At 47.2% G+C, this 20894-nt stretch overlaps 1 long non-coding RNA gene across 1 annotated transcript in view; it reads left to right on the top strand.

Annotated features, from left to right (window-relative positions):
* Positions 1-20894, top strand: part of LOC122682135 — a 163502-nt gene that overhangs the window by 64013 nt on the left and 78595 nt on the right. The window contains exon 2 of the long non-coding RNA XR_006337226.1: positions 17212-17332. This is a non-coding gene — a long non-coding RNA (uncharacterized LOC122682135). The remainder of the gene's footprint in view (positions 1-17211; positions 17333-20894) is intronic.

Here is a 20894-nt window from a genome sequence, read left to right as displayed (position 1 = left end):
GTTGGACTCCTTTACTCAAACCTCAGCTCTGGTCCTTTGAACCACACATCAGCAGCGCAGGCTGATGTGATGGACAGCATTGCATACCTCAGGGTTCCAGGGTTATTTGGTCCTTCTGCCCACTGTACCCCATCTTAAATGTGCCAACCAATCTCACATCTTTCTTTTTTTGCTTTGTATCTTAATTGGGTCAATGAACAACATGATTTGAGCATCTCAGTTTAGTCTGTGAGCCTTCTTGTTCTGCGGTCTATGAGTTAGTTGCTGACTGGTGCTCTTGTGATAGAAGAAGCCAGACATGTGGCAGGGACAAGATGGATTATCAAGAACTCTCTCTCTTTCTAAAAAATATTAATTAATTTATTTTAATTGGAGGCTAATTAGTTTACAATATTGTGGTGGTTTTCGCCATACGTCGACATGAATCAGTCATGGGTGCACATGTGTTCCCCATCCTGAACCCCCCCACCCCCACCCCATCCCTCTGGGTTGTCCCAGAGCACCAGCTTTGAGTGCCCTGCTTCATGCATCGAACTTGCACTGGTCATCTGTTTTACATATGGTAATATACATGTTTCAATGGTATTCTCTCAAATCATCCCACCCTTGCCTTCTCCCTCATAGTGCAAAAGTCTATTCTTTACATCTGTGTCTCTTTTGCTGTCTTGCATATAGGGTCGTCATTACCATCTTTCTAAATTCCATTTATATACATTAATATACTGTATTTGTGTTTCTCTTTTTTACTTACTTCACTCTGTATAGTAGACTCCAGTTTCATCCACCTCATTAGAACTGACTCAAATGAGCTCTCTTAAACTAAGAGACTCCATCTGTATTCCAGAAGTACACATTTAATGCACGCAGGGAGGGAGGTCTTTGGACAGGGGTGGGGTTGCAGGAGAGTAGTGGTCAGGGGCCCCTGCCTCAGCTCTGTGGGGCTGTAACATCCTGAAACAAGTCCAAGATGAATTGCATCCTAACCAGAACCTCCCTAGTTTGTGCCTCTTCCACATTTACTTCGATCATTGTCCCAGCTTCCTCCTCATCTTTCTACCCACAGCCTGGCCTCTTCAGCCCACCCTCCACTGACAAGGGTTAGTCTGAAACACAGATCCGGGCTATGATGTGAAGTCCATGTGCCCGGAGGTAGGGAGGTCTTAGAGTATGAATGGCATGAGGCAGGAATAGGGAATAATATGCTTTGCATTAGTTAGTTTTTGCTGCATAACAAATAATCCCAAACTTTTTTTTTTAACGGTTAAAGGTCACCTGACTTTTAGTTAACCTTGACTGGGTTTGACTGGGCAGTTCAAGTCCTCTGTTTCTTCATTTCAGGGTTCAGGGTGAAGAGCAAGCAAACTGGAGCATACTATTCACATGGCATTTCAGGGTGTGATGGGAAGGATGGGAGGAAGGGATAGTCAGGGAGTTTGGGACAGACATGTACACACTGCTCTATTTAAAAGGGATAACCAACAAGGACCTATCGTATAGCACATGGAACTCTGCTCAGTGTTATGTCCAGTTCCGCCAATGTTACAGCAGCCTGGGTGGGAGAGGGGGTTGGTCTGGGGAGAATGGATGCATGTGTGTGTATGGTTGAGTCGCTTTGGTGTCCACCTGAAACAATCACAACGTGGTTCATCGGCTATACCCCAATACAAAATAAAAAGTAAAAAAAAAAAAAAAACCCAAAAACCTCAGTGGCTGAAGACAGCAACCATGTATTAATGCCCCTGGGAGTTACTGTGAAAGTACTTTACCAGGAGACTGCACTCAGGAGAAGGGAGGTTAAAGAAACATGTTAAAACAGATGAAGAAAGTTAAGTCTGAGTGTGGTGTTAGCTGGAGATAAACTTCAACTTGGTTCAATGCAGAGGCAACGAGAACAGCCCTTGGTTGGTCCCATCTTCAGGCCCTTTGATAGATCCCACCCTGGTCAGTCGCTGGCCACAAGCTGACAGATCCAGCTTAGCCAACGGCAATTCTCCAGAGAAGGGTGGAAGTGAAAGCTATTAGCAGCCAATGTTGGTAGCAGCTTGGAGAGGGAAAAGGGGATAAAGTTTATGTGTTGCTTATTGTTTTAGTCGCTAAGTCATGTCCAGCCCTTTTTGCAACCCCATGAACTGTAATTCCTCTGTCCATGGGATTTCCCAGGCAGGAATACTGGAGTGAATAACTATTTCCCTCTCCAGGGGATCTTCTCCATCCAGGGACAGAACCCTCATCTCCTGCATTGGCAGGCGAACTTTTTACTGCTGAGCCAAAGCAAATTTTGTGTATGTTTCACCACAATTAAAAATAGTTAACACAATCGGTGGCACGGGGAAGTACACTTCATCTACAGTGGGAGGCACTACAAAGTTACAAGGCAAAAGGTGTGGATGGCTAATCCTGGAAAAGTGGAGTAAGAATTGGGACCAGTAATCCAACCCACTATATGCTCAGATTTTCATGACGTGGTGGAGGATGGGCAAAAGTGAGAGAGGGAGAGCCCTGAACTAGGCCAAGGGTAGCATGGGTGGATATGGGGTAAAGAATGTAATAAGAGTCCTGTTTGTTGAGGACTTAGTGTATTTGAAATACTCTGCCCATGGCTTTGCATCTTTCATCTCTTTTAAGCTTCCAGCAATCGGATGATAGTTCTTACATGAATCCTATGGAGTAGTTGGGAGGGAAGGGTTTTGCTTTAGGTTGCACAACTGATAGGAATTCAAACTGGGCTTGAAACCCACATCTGTCTACCTTCAGGACCTAAGTCTTAAGTCTCCATGCCCTACCATCCTGGTTGAGGGAGAGAGGCATCTGATTTGAGCTTCAAGTTTGAATGACAAGTGTTTGGTGAGTCCATCAACCATGGCCAGGCACCACAATGTTGAGATCAAACGGGGGCAATGAAGTGGGAGAAAAAAGTGGTGAGAGACTGATTTTTACTGATTCTGAAATAGCAGCATTAGACTTCTCTGGTTGTCAAGTTTTTTTTTTTTTTTTTGGTTGTCAAGTTTTAAGAATCTACCTGCCAATGCAGGGGACATGGGTCTGATCCCTAGTCTGGGAAGATCCCCCATGCCGTGCAGCAACTAAGCCCATGCACCACAACTCCTGAAGCCCACACACCCTAGAACCTGTGCTCTGCAATAAGAGAAGTCACTGCAATTCGAAGTCCTTGCACTGCAACTAGAGTAGCCCCCTCTAGCCACAACTAGAGAAAAGCCTGCTTGCAGCAATCAAGAGCCAGCAAACCCGTTCCCTCCCCTGCCCCCCCCCCCCCCGAAAAAAATAGCAGCGTTTTCCTCCAGCCTTATTTCCCTCTACTTGTTTTCCTGTAACTTCTTCCAACTCCGACTGCTGGGGACAGAGAGGAGGGGAGGATGGGAATCCTCCAGGGGCCCAGGCTGCTGTTCGGCTCGCAATGTAGCCTGACAAATCAAGTGGGTAAAAACCATTAATTAGCAGTTTTGGAAACAGTTGCAAAGTTAATTATTCTGTTTTCTGATGAAAGAAAGCTAATTTTTGGCATTTACACCGACAGTGACACGAACTAACATTTTTCGAGTTGACATCCCTCAAGATAAATGATGCCGTGAGGCGTTTGTGTAAACATCCTGACCCACAGCTCACTGACGAAGACAGTCTGTGGTGGGTGACTTCGCGGCAGTCTTTGCCTGGCAAGTTGGGGAGATGGGAGAGCCAAGAAAAGGTGTTTTTTTTTTTTTTTTTCCTGGGGGTGGGGAGAGGAGAGAGCCGGGTGACATGCAGAGAGGACCCAGAGCTGGAGGGAACATTTGCATATTCAGAAGGTTTTGCTGTAACTGAGAGAGCAGGGAAGTGTATTGACATTTCTGTCCATCTGTCTGTCTGTGGTGAGGTTTGTACCCAGAGGAGGGACCTAGTTTTTCCAAGTGGTTGCTTCCCAATTTAGATCTACCTCCCCAGACTTTTCTTCTGAGTAGCAGGCCTGGGCATCCAACTGTTGGCTTGACATAGCCATTTGGCATCTTACAAGCATCTCAAACTCACTTTTGTCCCAAAGGAACATGCACCTCCCCGCCCCTCCCGGAAATGTTTTCCCTCCATTAAGTCATCCCCATTCGAGGCAATGACACCATCATCCATCCAAGTGCTCAAGCCAGAACCAACACTATCATCTCTGATATTCCCCTTCCTCTCACTCATCCCAGACATCCAATTTATCAGCAAGGTTGCCAGGGCTCCCTCCAAAACACTTCTCAGCCTTTTCCTTTTCCCTTTAGCACCACTACCCCAGTCTCAAGAACCACCGACCCTTCTTGCTCAGTGCTTGGAGAAACCTGGAGAAACCTAGTGAGAGTCACACGGGAAAGCTGACCTTTTCTTCTTCTTCTTTGTTCTGTTTAGACCTGTTGTTTTTTGTGTTTTATTTTTCAAATTTATTTTTAATCGGCGTGTAATTGCTTTACCTTGTTGGGTAGTTCCTGTTGTACAACAGCGGGAATCAGCCACGTGATTATGGCTCTCCTACCTCTCGAGCCTTCCTCCCACCCCACTCCCCCACCCCATCCCTCTGGGTCATCACAGAGCACCAGCAGCTCCCCACTAGCGACCTGCTTCACAGAAGGTAGTGTACATGTGTCAGATCCTACTCTTTCAATTTACCCCCCTCCCCTCTCCCCCTCTGAGTCCACACGTCTCTTCTCTATGTCTGCGTCTCTATTCCTGCCCTGAGAATAGATTCATCAATACCATTTTTTTCTAGATTCCATATATATGTGTTAATTAATATATATTTGCTTTTCTCTTTCTGACTTACTTTACTCTTTTGTATTTTATTTTTAAGTTGTATTTAACTATTACTAAATCAATCTTACAGGCACGCTACCAATGTAACAGATCATTAAAATTTGCCTAAGTAACCAAATTTGTCTGCCACGAGCATGCCCTTTATATTTAAAATGAGGTAGAGTTTAGTTCTTTACCTTATCAGAATTGCTACGTGGTCGCATTTACCTTTTCTGCTGGCCGCGTTTTAAAAAAGTGAACAGAAACAAGAGAATTTAATTTTTTAAATGAATGAGCCTTAGGTTTCAGAGCAGTTTTAGGTTCACAGTGAAATTGAGTGCAAGACAAGAGTGCAAATACAGACTTCCTGTACCCCCTGTCTCTCCACACAGGCCCAACCTCCCCCATCGGTGGTACATTGGTTACAGTTGATGAACCTGCATGGACATATCACCACCTGAAGTCCATAGTTTCCACTGGGGTTCACTCGTGGTGGTGTACATTTTGCAGGTTTTGACAAGTGTATAATGATTTGTACCTGTCATTATAGTATCCTGCAGAAGAGTTTCACCACGCTAAAAAATCCTCTGTGCTCCACCTCTTCATCCCGTCCACCTCCCTAACCCATGGTACCTCTGATATTTTTACTTTCTCCATAGTTCTGCCTTTTCTAGTGCAATTTGATGGGATGTCTCCTCCCGGGCTCGCCTCTGTCCAACCCATCCCCACCGAGCCACCAGAGGCGTCTCTCAAAGAGGCAAATTGAACCATGTCGTTTTCCACCAGACCTAGAATAAAAAGACCCCTTCCTTCAACCTACAAGTCCTGGCATGATCTGGTCCCTGCCGATTGTCTGTCCACTTTCATGCTACTCTCCTCTGCTTAGTACGTTTGGTGACCTTTGCTTCGTTTTACTTCTTCAAACGCGTCATGCTTGGTGTTGCTGAAGTGTAAATTGCGAAGAGGGAGTGGAGTAGGTCCCCAGGCACCTTGCAGGCCAGGTGGTCCTGAAGGCCCATGGGAACCCCACCTCAGTACCACAGAGGCGAGTGCGTGGATCAGGGTCTGCACTACCCTTCCTTCCTGGTTGCCTCCCTCTGCCTCGCCAGAACCGAGCCTGCATCACATGCTCCGGGCAGCATCCCTCTTAACATAGGCAGATTAATTGGAAACAGATGTCAAGTGGTGGGAGTTAAATACAGACATCTCACCAAATGTCAGCCTTTCCCCTGGGCACGATGGAGTCCTCGCTTCTCATCCTCACCAGGGAGTTGGGAAAACGTCTCTTAGATGGGCTGGTGGCAAGTTTGACCTCAAGAGTCTTTCTCAAAAGCTTAAGGCAAGTCACAACTCTGAAAATCAGAACCTGATCAATGAAGTTATTTGTATCAGATGCGTACATACAAGAGCTCCTCTCAGAACAGCTGACTCTGCAAATAACCACAGAACCCTCAGACTGTAAGAACTGGAGGGGATGGTCTCACCTCCCCACTCAAAAGCCAAGAACATGGAAGGGACTTGTCACTGAGGAGGTTAGTGTCAAAGCTGGGGGTGGACCCACCGTCAGAGACTATTTTCGAAAGTACCTGTCTGATGCTGTCTCCTTCCATGCTTCCCTGTTACCTGGAGAACAAACCCAAACTCCTTGACAGGGGCCTTCCCTTTCCCCTCAGCCTCATCTCCCCAGCTCTGCCAGGGCAGGGACCTTCCTGTATTGCTAAAGGTATCACTCTGTAGCCTTTGCCCATGATGTTTCCTCTCTCTCCTCACCTATCTAGCAAACTCCTATTCATCCTTCACAACCCAACTCAAATATGCCCTTCTCTCAGAAATCCCCTCAACTCTCTAGGTAGAGTTACCCTGCCCCTCTTCTGGGATCCTGTAGCACTGAACACATGTTGTTGTGATTGTTTGTGTATTGTCATTGTTTATTTCACCCCTCTATTTTATTTTTTCTTTGCTTCAGAAGGTACTTGGTGAGTCCTTGTGACTTTGACATTGCCAAAGCCAAGGGATTCCTTTCTTTGCCTGTTTTCTCAGCTTTTCTGTAGCATCTGATGCCCCTGATTCTTCTTGAGATGCTTGCTGCCTTAGTGACTATGGTTCCCTCTTGCCTGGTTTTTCCCTCTCGTCTCTCTGACTGCTCTGCCTTGACCTCCTTTTTGGGTGTTCCCTCCTCTCGCCATCTTTTCTAGGCTGTGGTTGTTAGAGGATTTGGCCTGACCTTCTCCTGTCCTCCTCCAGAAAAACCTTCTCTGCCTGGATCAAGTGTCATGGGATTCAGGGCCTTTGACTATGTTGTTTTCTCCCCCTGAGACATTCTTCCCGTCATTTCTGGAGTGATCAGCTTCTTCTCAACCTTCAGGTTCCAGCCCAAATGTCAACCCCAAAGCAGAGACTAAGCATTTAGTGGAATCTTTTCTTTTTTTTTTCTTTTTTCCATAATTTTATTTATTTTTGGCTGCGTCTGGTCTTCACTGCTGCACGGGCTTTTCTCTAGCTGCGGCAAGCAGGGACTACTCTCTAAATTGTGGTGCGTGGGCTTCTAATTGCGTTGGCTTCTCTTCTCGCGGAGCACAGGCTCGCAGGCTGCAGCAGTTGCAGCCCTAGGGCTCTAGAGCTCAGTCTCAATAGTTGTGCATGAGCTTAGTTGCTCTGTGCTGTGTGGGATCTTCCCGGACCAGGGATCGAACCCACGTCTTGGGCATTGGCAGGCATCCGGATTCTTTACCAGTGAGCCACCGGGAAAGCCCTCATTGTAATCTTTTAGGGCAGTTGTTGATAAACTATGCCACCTGAGTTTAGCCTGAGGTTGGGTGCTGAGCAGCTGGTAGGACAACTGAATGAAATGGAAGGATGGGGGAGTGGGCAGGATCTGGGCGGAGTGGAGTGGGGAGGTGGAGGGGCAGGCATCCCTGGCACCAGTGTGAACAGCTCCTCCCAAATCACTGGCTGGGCAGTCCACCACTCCTGTTTGGAGCCAGGCCGGCCCCAGCATTTTTGGGTTATTAACTCCCCTCAGTAAACTTCCAGCGAGTGTGATAAAGCACTCAGCAGAATGCAGCAAGAGCTCATAAAAGCAGGATTTAGTGCCATTTTATAGATGTCAGGGCTGACTTCCACACTCCAGCTAGTGTATATTTAAAATTCATGCCCGGCTCACTGCCTGCAGGGAGAAGGCCCGAGGCCTGGGGGAGCTGACACGGTTCTGCCTGCCCCTTTCAGGTCTCAGAAGCATCCTCCCACCTAGGATCAGGCCAACCCAGATGGGGCCTCCTGTGACCCCCTTCCTAATGAACTGTGAGAATGAGCTTTGGAGCCAGGCAGACCTGTGCTGGAGTTCTGGCTCGATGACCAGCTGGACCTGTTTGTCTGGGGCAGAGGTGTTTTCTGGGTTGTGGGACTTTCAATGCTAAAACCAGGGAATTTCCGGCAAACCAGGGTGAGTTGGTCATCTCAGACCTGACTCTACTATTTATTTGCTTTATAACCTTGGAACGCTCACGTCCCTCTCTGAACCTTATTTTTCTCAGGAATCAAAAGAAGCAATAATCCAAGGCCAGTGGTTTGGAGCAGGCCACAGTGTTTTGTGTATGCAATGGCTGTTGTCTGGTTCAAGGATAATACATGGTCAGATCCATACTTAGTGAGCTGTCCTTGAATCATAGCCTCCTCCAAAAGTGGGCACAGCCAGTAACCTGGGCTAGAAAGGGCTAGACAGTTCATCAGATACTGCAAAAAGGAGCAATTAAGTCTACTTTGTCAGTCAGGTGGGTTAATGCAAGAGGCTATAGCAGACAATTCCCAAATCTCTGTGGCTTAACACAGTATGCATTATTTCTTGCTTTCATCATGGTACAACTCAAGTTAGATGGATTTAAATCTCCTTACAGCAGGGACTCGGAGCCAGGCACTTCTGGGTTGTGGCTTTGCCATCTCAAGACCGCCTTCTCTGCTAGATGCTCTGTATTAAGCTAGCAGAGACTGAGGTTTTTGTGGGATCTTTTAGGGTATACATGTGTGCTTAGTCACTCAGTTGTGTTTAATTCTTTAACCCTATGGACTGTAGCCCTCTAGGCTCCTCTGTTCATGGGATTCTCCAGGCAAGAATACCAGAATGGGTTCCCATGCCTTCTTCCAGGGGATCTTCCTGACCCAGGGATCGAACCCGGGTCTCTTAAGTTTCCTGCCTTGGCAGGCAGGTTCTTTACCCCTAGTGCCACCTGGGAAGCCCCATCTTTTAGGGGAGTTGTTGGCAAACTACACCCATAAGGTGAATTAGTCCCTGGTGAGTTTTTGTCAATAAAGTTTTATTGGAACAGTCATACTCATATTTTTATTTTTGGCTGCCTTTGCTCTTTGGGCTTCCCTGGTGGCTCAGATGATAAAGAATCCATCTGCAGTGTGAGAGACCTGGGTTCAATCTCTGGGTTGGAAAGATCCCCTGGAGAAAGGAACGCTTCAGATCCTCTGAAGTGGCTACCCATTTCAGTATTCTGGCTTGGAGAATCCCATGGACAGAGGAGACTGACAGGCCACAGTCCATGGGGTTGCAAAGAGTCAGACACGACTGAATGACTTTCACTTTGCTCTACAGTGGCAGAGTTGAGTAGTTGTGACCAAGACTATAGGGTCTGCAAAAGGTAGCATGTTTACTACCTGGCCCTTTACAGAAAGCATTTACTGACCTTGGTTTTAGGAGGTAGGCTTGGAAGTGGTTTCTGTCATTTTACCTACAGTCCACTGGCTAAAATTTTGTCTAACTATCCCAAACTAGTTGCAAGGGAGGCTGGAAAATGGAGAAGAATATTAACATGTATGAATATTAGCAGGCATTCATGGTCCTTGCTGAACAAATTGCTCAGTGGCATTATGATGACACAATAAAACCATGCCTAAAATGTATTTCTGGAGGCTCTTGCACATGCACTCTCTTCCATAATGCCACCCATGCCTCCCCAGGTCTCAGGGATGTACCAAGTGGCTGGATGCAGGATTGTATGGAGGATTCCCTCCACACTCTAGAGAATAAAGAATAACTGGTTGTTCAGGTTTTAGTAACTAGCATGTCAGCTGATACCTGGTGCCATTTGATTTGAATTTGGGGCTCTGGCTATTTCCATGTGGCTGACTGGGGCAGCTATCAGAAAGAACACAGGAACGCTTGTTTGAGTCTTAAACCTAACACCTCCCAGAGAGGTGTCTTTTCTGCTGGACCACCAGGATCACTGCCATGGGTTCACCAGCCCTCAGGACGTTGTTCAGTCTCGGTGTAACCCGGCTGGATACTCAGCCCAGACTGACATAGCGATCCTAGCCTTGGCTTTGGGGGTAAAACCCCTTGGTTTAGGGCTCCATGACTCTGCACTCTTCTCATTTACTTTTTGGGGTCCCTGTTTGGTGTTGCCTTCCTCCCCTTGAGGAGTACAATTCGCAATGTCAGTGTCTGAGAAAGGGTGAGACACAGGGATGAGACAGAGGGTGAGACATAGGGATGGTGAGTTTCTGCATCTGGGACCCAGCATCCTGGAGGTGACAACACGGATGACAGGGCGAGAGTGTGAGCTTCCCTGGTCCAGCGCCTAGGATGGGCCACACCAGGGCTGGAGGAGGCGGGGTGTGAGGGAGGAGAGGAAATAAAGGAAAGAGATGCGGGTGGGGGAAGAGGAGAGAATTTGGGGAGGGGGAAGAGGGAAGAAGGAGAGGATGGAGGAGGGGAGGAAAAAGACCATAGAGGAAGGGGGAGGGGCGGGGCAGGTGGGAGGCGAGGGGCAGAGGGAGCAAGAGTCCCTGACTGGGGGGCTTTCAGGACAGGGTTGACACGTGAGTGAAGCCCGGTGACTTAAGAGAGAAGAAGCTGGCGACCTCAAAGGGAGGGAGACAGAAAGCAGGGCTTTTCAATATGAGCATTCATGTCGCAGTGACAGCGGTCGTTTATCACAGCCTGAATGGGAGTGCGGGCCCAGAGCTGCAGTCAAAGGATTCTGGTTAAAGTTTTACCTGAGTGTGAAAGGGGTCGGGCTGGGCCTAACAGCAGCTCTTGATGCTTCCGGGGGCTGTGGGGGTGGCCCCCGGGGGGCCTGTCTGTTTGGAGCAGAAAGACTCTGGCACCAGAAGAGGGGCCACGGGACAGGATGTTTCCGGGTGGGGGACCCCTCCAGGCATCCCGGCCATGGCGGGGAGGAATCCCCTGCTCCAGGCACTGAATGAGGCCCCTGTCCCAAATCAATCTCCTGAGCCTGCCAGGGGGTGTGGGAGAGGGCAAGTGTGTGTGTATGTGTGTGTGGGGGGGCACATTTGGGCAAGCCATGTCACTGGTGCCCAGCTCAAGATTTTAGAAAAGGTATTATGTGGTACTTACCATGTGTAGGTCATATATATTATTTATTTATTTTTAGGAAAATATTTTATTTATTATTTACTTATTTGGCTGCCCCGGGTCTTATTTGTGGCAGGCAGAATCTTTATTTTTTTCATTTATTTTTATTAGTTGGAGGCTAATTACTTTACAATATTGTAGTGGTTTTTGCCATACATTGACATGAGTCAGCCATGGATTTACATGTGTTCCCCATCTTGATCCCCCCTCCCACCTCCCTCCCCATCCCATCCCTCTGGGTCTTCCCAGTGCACCAGCCCTGAGCACTTGTCTCATGCATCCAACCTGGTCTGGTGATCTGTTTCACACTTAATAATATACATATTTCAATGCTATTCTCTCAGATCATCCCACCCTCACCTTCTCCCACAGAGTCTAAAAGTCTGTTCTGTACATCTGTGTCTATTTTTCTGTCCTGCATATAGGATTATCATTACCATCTTTTAAAATTCCATATATATGCATTAGTATACTGTATTGGTGTTTATCTTTCTGGCTTACTTCACTCTATAATGGGCTCCAGTTTCATCCATCTCATTAGAACTGATTCAAATGAATTCTTTTTAATGGCTGAGTAATATTCCATTGTGTATATGTACCATAGCTTTCTTATCCATTCATCTGCTGATGGGCATCTAGGTTGCTTCCATGTCCTGGCTATTATAAACAGTGCTGGGATTAACATTGGGGTACACGTGTCTCTTTTAGATCTGGTTTCCTCGGTGTGTATGCCCAGGAGTGGGATTGCTGGGTCATATGGAAGTTCTATTTCCAGTTTTTAAAGGAATCTCCACACTGTTCTCCATAGTGGCTGTACTAGTTTGCATTCCCACCAACAGTGTAAGAGGGTTCCCTTTTCTCCACACCCTCTCCAGCATTTGTTGCTTGTAGACTTTTGGATAGCAGCCATTCTGACTGGTGTGTAGTGGTACCTCATTGTGGTTTTGACTTGCATTTTTCTGATAATGAGTGATGTTGAGCATCTTTTCATGTGTTTGTTAGCCATCTGTATGTCTTCTTTGGAGAAATGTCTGTTTAGTTCTTTGGCCCATTTTTTGATTGGGTCACTTATTTTTCTGGAATTGGGCTGCAGGAGTTGCTTGTATATTTTTGAGATTAATCCTTTGTCTGTTTCTTCATTTGCTATTATTTTCTCCCAATCTGAAGGCTGTCTTTTCACCTTGCTTATAGTTTCCTTTGTTGTGCAAAAGCTTTTAAGTTTCATTAGATCCCATTTGTTTATTTTTGCTTTTATTTCCAATATTCTGGGAGGTGGGTCGTAGAGGATCTTGCTGTGATTTATGTCAGAGAGTGATTTGCCTATGTTCTCCTCTAGAAGTTTTATAGTTTCTGGTCTTATATTTAGATCTTTAATCCATTTTAAGTTTATTTTTGTGTATGGTGTTAGAAAGTGTTCTAGTTTCATTCTTTTACAAGTGGTTGACCAGTTTTCCCAGCACTACTTGTTAAAGAGGTTGTCTTTTTTCCATTGTATGTTCTTGCCTCCTTTGTCGAAGATAAGGTGTCCATAGGTTCATGGATTTATCTCTGGGCTTTCTATTTTGTTCCATTGATCTGTCCATTGATCCATATATTTCTGTCTTTGTGCCAGTACCATATTGTCTTGATGACTGTGGCTTTGTAGTAGAGCCTGAAGTTAGGCAGGTTGATTCCTTCAGTTCCATTCTTCTTTCTCAAGATTGTTTTGGCTATTCAAGTTTTTTTGTATTTCCATACAAATTGTGAAATTATTTGTTCTAGTTCTGTGAAAAATACCGTTGGTAGCTTGATAGGGATTGCATTGAATCTATAGATTGCTTTGGGTAGTGTAGTCATTTTGACAATATTGATTCTTCCAATCCATGAACACGGTATATTTCTCCATCTATTTGTGTCCTCTTTGATTTCTTGCATCAGTGTTTTATAGTTTTCTATATATAGGCCTTTTGTTTATTTAGGTAGATATACTCCTAAGTATTTTATTCTTTTTGTTGCAATGGCGAATAGTATTGTTTCCTTAATTTCTCTTTCTGTTTTCTCATTGTTAGTGTATAGGAATGCAAGGGATTTCTGTGTGTTAATTTTATATCTTGCAACTTTACTATATTCATTGATTAGCTCTAATAATTTTCTGGTAGAGTCTTTAGGGTTTTCTATGTAGAGGATCATGTCGTCTGCAAACAGTGAGAGTTTTACTTCTTTTCCTATCTGGATTCCTTTAATTTCTTTTTCTGCTCTGATTGCTGTGGCCAACACTTCCAAAACTATGTTGAATAGTAGTGGTGAGAGTGGGCACCCTTGTCTTGTTCCTGACTTTAGGGGAAATGTTTTCAATTTTTCACCATTGAGGATAGTGTTTGCTGTGGGTTTGTCATATATAGCTTTTATTATGTTGAGGTCTGTTTCTTCTTTTGCTGCTTTCTGGAGAGTTTTTATCATAAATAGATGTTGAATTTTGTCAAAGGCTTTTTCTGCATCTATTGAGATAATCATATGGTTTTTGTCTTTCAATTTGTTAATGTGGTGTATTACATTGATTGATTTGTGGATATTAAAGAATCCTTGCATTCCTGGGATAAAGCCTACTTGGTCATGATGTATGATCTTTTTCAGGCAGAATCTTTAGTTGTGGCATGTGGGAATCTCATTCTCTGACCAGGGATTGCTCCCAGGCACCCTGCATTGGGAGCGTGGAGTCTTAGCCACTGGACCACCAGGGAAGTCCCTATTTTTTGAATTAGTGTAACATCCCTGTTTGCTGTCTGGAACTCAGCAGTCTCCTGGGACGTGGACTTCCAGTGTTAAATTTGGGATGTTTTGCTGTGGTTAGTTGCTCAGTCATGTCTGACTCTTTTCGACTTCATGGACTATAGCCCAGCAGGCTTCTTTGTCCATGGGAATTCTCCAGGCAAGAATACTGGAGCAGGTTGCCATACCCTTCTCCAGGGGATCTTCCCAACCCAGGGATTGAACCCATGTCTCCCACATTGCAGGCAGACTTTTTATTGTCTGGGCCACTAGGGAAGCCCCCAAACTTGGGATAGTCCTGGGCAAACAGGACAGTAGGTCACCCTCCTATTAATTTGTTTGATTTCACAGTAGCTCTTGGAAAGAAGCACCAAATTTACCTCCACTCACAAATCAGGAATCAGGCAAGGAGAGGAGAATGGTGTTCCTGAGGCTGAAAAGCCAGGGATTGTGTGAGCCTGGGTCTGGAGTGAAGTAGTCAGGTGTCCATGCATGAGCTCCCAGCACATCCACTTTGCTGCCTGGAGCCTGGAGGTGATGCCAGGGTAAGGAGCGTGTTTTCTGAATGGAGAACCAGGATCATGGGGGCTGAAGGGTTTTCTGATCTTTAGGACAAAATGCTTGAGATGGGCTTGTCCCTCCCTGACTTCTTCATCTGGTCCACGGAGGTCAGCAGTGACAGAGCCCAACTGTCCTCAAGGTGTGCAGTGCTTTGAGGGTCTGGGGCCCTGGTGCTTGCCCAGGAACAGAGCTAACAACCCTTGAGGTCTTTGCCGAAACTCTCAGGCCTTTGAGGACTGGAGGAGGAGGTCATGGAGGAGACACATGTTGGGACTTGCAGCCCAGAACAGCAGATGAGTGAGGCCAGGGGAGGAAACAGGGTTCCTGGGTAGGGACCACTTTGGCTTGTTTTCCATCCTGGGATGTGAGACCACTCTGTCATCCTTGTGCCAGGCTCCTTCCAGAACAAGGATGCTAATCAGCTCTGTGAGTAACACCTGCTGCTGAGAAGCCATTTATAGGAGCGAAGTAAAATTTCCCCTCATTCTCCCACTTGAAACCTCTCTCGAGTGGGTGGTGGTGATGGAGGCTTTCTATGCAACTACTTTCTGGGTATCTTGTTCATTCCTAGCATTGTGGGCCGAGGTCTCAGTCCTGGAAAAACAAAAGGAAGGTGTATGTATAAGGGGAGAGGGTGAGGTGCTGGAGCAGCTCTTACTTCTGCTGACAGAGCAGCCCAGCCAGGAACCTGGAACCTCTAGCAGTTTTTCCCAAAGCCCAGCACCAAGTCCTAGCTGTCTCTGGCTTCTACCCCAAGTTGTGTCTATTTTCTCCTGTGATCTTCTCCCAGCTCCTGCTGGGAGACCTGGCTCCTTGGTCCCTTCCAGCCCTGGCCAGATGCCTCACGCCTCTGCAGAATGCTGGGACCTCACTAGGTTTGGTAATGACGTTTGGAGAGTCAAGTAGTCACATTGTTTAACATCCCAGAGCTGACCCGTGAGTATGGGTGATGGGAACACAGAGGTCTTGGGTGGCAGAGAGAAAGGCCACCAGAAATAAACGTAAACTGCTTTGATGACCAGGAGATGGGGGATTCAGAGAAGCTTGATGGAGGGGGAGGCCTCAATCAGGAACCCAAGGCCAGTGACGCTCCCCTCTTCTTTCTCTCCTATAGCATCATCCACTCAATACATGCAAAGCATGTTCACTGGCATCTATCGTGGGCTTGTCCTGTATTGGACTCAGGGTATCCAGGAGAAAATAAGACATGGTACCTGTCCCATGGAGCTTATATTCCCTGGCAGAAGACAGACATGAATCAAGCAAGTTATATATTGTGGTTAGTATTAATGAAGTAGATAGTGAATGACAAAGGTGGTCTGGGAAGGCCTCTCGGAGGAGGTGACATGTAAGCGGAGCCTGCCAGTGAGGCGTGGGGGCAGGGTCCAGGCAGAGGAAACAGTCTGTGCCAAAGCCCAGAGCTCACAGTGTTTGAAGAACTAAAAGATGGCTTGAGAGGGTAGAGCCCAGGGAGTGGCTTGAGATGGAAGGGCAGATGGAGACCAGATCCTCTGGGGTCCCAAGGGCTGGGCTGAGCAGATGTGCTGTTGGATGGATTACTTTACCAAGGCAAGGTTTGTGAGTTTATGGCTAGATCTGTGTCAGGATAAAACAGTAGGTGCTCAATAAGTGTGTTAGGGAACGAGTGAAGGCAGAACTGAGGGACGAAATGGTGTGAGATGGCCCTGTTGGTGGGTGGGGGCGGAGGCAGCACTGGCACCAGCTCAGTGCCCTGGGGGCAGTCTCTGCCCTTCCCCTCCGCCTACTCCATCCTCGTCCTTCTGCTTGCCTTCATTGTCATGGAGGAGCTGAACAGGGAGCCTGGGAGCGGTTTGCGTTTGCGCCTTGCACGGGGGACATTAAGTGAACGGAGTCCCTCTCAGTTTTTCATGTCATTAATTGGTGATCTTCAGACTCTGAAATAGCATTTTCCCTCGCCCATCCCTTATTTCATTATCCTCAGCTCAATACACTTCAGTGCTGCACAAGGCAGCCTGCTTGGATATATTAGGAATTATTTAAATGAGAAGGGGATGTATGGGTAGTTAAAAGCGCAGTCTTCTATTCTGCCCTAATTATGTATCAAATTACATTACAATTATCCCCAAATATAAACTGGCTGAGGACCTCAAAAGGGGGAGGTTCTGGGAGCATCAGGAGAGGTGTGAAGTAGGACCCAGTGGGGGTGATGGCCCTGTGCCCCAAATGGGTTCTGTGTGTGCCTTTATGTCTGTCTATGTCTCTGTGTCTCTGTGTTAGCAACTGCTCTGCCATGCTGTGTCCATTACACGCTATTGGCTCAGGTCTTGGCAGCCATGAGACAACAGAAAGAAGTCTTGTCCAGCCTCTAGGCTGAGTGATCTGCTAAGACTCTGCCATCCCCCAGCTGTGTGATATAGGACAAATCTTGTAACTTCTTGGAGCCTCAGTTTCCTCCCCTGGAAAGTAGAGGTGATGCTAGTAGTTATACCCTACAGGCCCTGGGACCTAGGAAGCTCTTGGCAAATGGGATGACTTACCACTGTTAGCTCACCCACTGTGTCCATCGTGGTCATCAACTTCTCTAAGGGGTGGGAACCTCTGAGGCCGCCCTGCCCACTGGCTTTCCCTCCCTGTGTCAAGCTGGTCAGGCTGAGCTAAGCCTGGGGAGTCCAGGACTCAGGCCTCAAGCTCCAGCCTACCCTTATCAGGCAGGACAACACTGAGCACCTATTCTCCATGGTCCTTTGCAGATGCCTTTACACTTTTCTCACTCAATCCAGGGAGGAAGACGTGGACTTGCCCAAGTAGTCTCAACCAAAATGTGGCAGAGAGGAATTCAGACCTGGGTCTGTCTCAGACTCCTGGAAGTGATGGGGAGCCACTTGGTCTCCAGGCTAGCAGGTGAGTTTCCTCTGAGTTGTTTTCATTATTTACTTTATGCAAGGAGAAAGACTCCCCTGCAGCTCTTGGGGCCGGTATTCATCTTTATTAATAACTTATTAATAATTATTAAGCATCACGAGGCTACTGATGTTGCAGGGCTCTGAGCTGGGCTGTTTCCATTCCTCTTCTCCTGAGACGGTCACCTACAGCTACTCCTATTTCCATCAGGGGACCCGTTCTTGCCCATCTCTGGTTATTAGGTGGGTGACGTGACCCAGGGCTGTCCAGGCATTTTTCAGTTAAGACCTCCAAGCATGCTGAGACCTTGTAATGGGTTGGATTGTAATCTCCCCAAAAGATGTTGGAGTCCTAATCTCCAGGACCTGGGAATGTGACCCTACTTGGAAATAGGGTCTTTGTAGATCATCAAGTTAAAAGAGGTCATTGGGGGTCGAACTCATCCAGTATGACAGTGCCTTTATATAAGGGGGAATTTGGACACTGAGAAAGATATACACAGAAGGAGGATGAGAAATAGGGTGAAGGAGAAATGCAGCAGAAGGTGGAGATAGAGGTGATGTGTCTCCAAGTCAAGGAATACCAGAGATTGTCAGCAGCCCAGCAGATGCAGGGGAGAAGCATCAAACAGATACTGCCTCACAGCCCTTGGAAAGAACGGGCCCCACCTAGACCTTGACTGTTGTTTAGTTGCTCAGTCGTGTCTGACTCTTTGCAACCCCATGGACTGTAGCCCACCAGGCACCTCTGTCCATGGGATTTCCTAGGCAAGAATATTGGAATGGGTTGCCATTTTCTTCTCCAGGGGATATTCCTGACCCAGGGATCGAACCTGTGGATTGGCACGCAGATTCTTTACCATGGAGCCACCAGGGACCTGTACCTTGATTATGGAATTTAAAACCATGGGATTTCTGCTGTTTAAGCCACTCAGTTTGTGGCAGACTTAGGTTATGAACCCAGCACTCACTGGTGGGATGCAGGCAAGACAGAGGGGGTGGAGAGCTGCCGGAGAGGCCACCAGGAGCCTCCCCCTGACAAATGTCCAAAGGATACTGGACATTGGCTAGGCAGGGGTCAGGGCAGGGCAGTAGGGGCAGGTGTCTGGCCCATCTCCGGGAATGGGTGAATGCGGTCATGTGGCAGCCGGTCCTGATATAGAAATGAGATGCTTACCTGGCAAACAGCCACCTGAGGAGTTCTCTTTGAGTCTGGATCAGGAATTCAGCCCTTAGTTGAAGGGAAAGAGAGCAGACTCCAGTCTCTGGGGGAGGAGGGTGGTAGGACCTTCATCTTATGTGGGCTTTGAAGTAGAGATGTCCAGGACTCACTAGCATCTGTTTCTTCTGCTTGTCAAGAACTTTGCAATGGTCTCTGGGAATGAGGTCTGACTCTGTGCCCTCCGCCCCTTGGTTCTGACTAGTTCTTGCCAATGAGATGTAAGGACAAGTGATGGGAACCACCTGTGGGCCAAGGTAGTTAAGAGGCAGTGTGCCCTCTCTACATGTCCTCTCCTCTGTGCTGCCTGAAGGAGGGGACTCTGAGGATGGAACCTGGACATAAAAGGCACCTGGGTCCTGGAGTCCTTGCTTGGAGGATGGCTGCACTGGAGAAGATTCTGGAGTGGACTGCATCAGCCATGTGGAAAGGTCTAGATGATGCATGAGCCTCAGCATAAGGGACATGCCTGGTTACTTTTTATGTTTATTTTCCTTCTAGGGTCTAGCTTTCCAACACCAGAGGTGAGATCACCTCTCTTTCCCAAATAAGAAAACTTTTCCTGTTGAGATCTCTCCTCCAAGTGTTCTCGAATCCCCCAAGAGAAGCCAGAGGCCTCAAGCCTGACCTTGGGGTCTCTTTGATTTGCAAGATTGCCTATTTTCATTTTAATAGAAGTGTTTCTAATTAAGGTAACCAAAACCCATGAGCTGTTGATAGATGCAACTATTTTTTTTTTAGGGAGGGTAAGACAATTTGTGCTAATTAGATGTAAAAATCATTCCTGGGAAAATTATATAATTTGCATGCAATTTGCAAAATAAACCTTTGCTGTTATTTGTGCTGCTGCTTTGCTGTGAAATAAGAAAGAAGCATAAACACGGGCCTGGGGAGAAGGCGCTTCAAGGGAAGGAGGCCTGGTGGTTCCAGACCGTGGGTGTGGCCTTCTAGGTGGTACACCAGGTTCTCACTGCAGAGGCCCATTCTCCCCAGAAGCAGCCCAGGTAGGACCAGCTGACTCCAGCCAGGCCCCACTTGGGCTGGATTTCAGTTTCAGGATGATTCGAACATGGTTTTCTACCTGTCTCAGCTACGATGTGATTCGTGAGTACTCGGGTTTGAGGAGAGTCTCTTGGGAGCTGCTTCACTGCTACCCAGAGGCCTCTGTCCTGGGCGCTGGCTTTCTTTTTTGTGGCTGTGCTGGGTTCTCGTTGCGGCATGAGGGCTTCTCTTTAGTTGTGGTGCGAGGGCTTCTCCCTGCGGTGGCTTCTTGTTGCTGAGCACAGGTGCTAGGTGCCCAGCCTCAGTAGTTGCAGCACGTGGGCTCAGCAGTTGCGGTTCCTGGGCTCTAGGGCACAAGCTCACTAGTTGTGATGCATGGGCTTAGCTGCTCCTCAGCATGTGGGATCTTCCCAGACCAGGGGTCAAACCCATGTCTCCTACACTGGGAGGTGGATTCTTTACCACTGAGCCACCAGGGAAGCCCCGGAGTGGCATTTTGATTAGTGATTTGAATGAGGGCTCTCGATTGGTTGATCACCCTGGTAGATGGCATGAAACTGGGAGAGATAGTGAATGGGTTGGAAGACAGGATTTGACAATCTCTAGGCAGGCAACCCACTCCAGTGTTCTTGCCTGGAGAATCCCAGGGACAGTGGAGCCTGGTGGGCTGCCGTCTATGGGGTCGCACAGAGTCGGACATGACTGAAATGACTTAGCAGCAGCAGCAGCAGGCAGGTAGGGCTTCCCTGGTGGCTCAGATGGTAAAGCGTCTGTCTGCAATGCTGGAGACCCGAGTTCAATCCCTGGGTCGGGAAGATCCCCTGGAGAAGGAGATGGCAACCCACTCCAGTATTCTTGCCTGGAAAATCCCATGGACAGAGGAGCCTGGTAGGCTACAGTCCATGGGGTCACAAAGAGTCCAACACGACTGAGCAACTTTACTTTAATCAGGCAGGTAGGAGCTGTGTTCAAATCTAACAGGAGGAAATGTAATAGTTGTATCTAGAAAACCACTCATTAGGTACACAGTGGGGGAAGATAAGATTTAGCAGAAGTCTACCTGTTGGGGTCCTATCAGGAGAAAGAAACCACAAATTGTATTTTAACAGAAAGTAGTTTGTATACAAAACAATCAGAAAACTGAAAGGGTGGGACTTCCCTGGTGGTCTAGTGGCTAAGATTTCCAAGGCAGGGGGCCCGGGGTTTGATCCCTGGTCGGGGAACTAGATCTCTCATGCCACAACTAAGAGTTTGTATGCCTCAACTAAAAGACCTTGCAAGCAGTAACTGAGATCTGGCGCAGCCAAATAAATAAGTAAAAATAAATAATAAAAACCAAGCA

This window comes from Cervus elaphus, chromosome 23, assembly GCF_910594005.1.
Source record: "Cervus elaphus chromosome 23, mCerEla1.1, whole genome shotgun sequence".
Lineage (NCBI taxonomy): Eukaryota > Metazoa > Chordata > Mammalia > Artiodactyla > Cervidae > Cervus > Cervus elaphus.
Note: the sequence above shows the minus strand (reverse complement) of the source record. Positions and strands in the feature narration are given on the sequence as shown.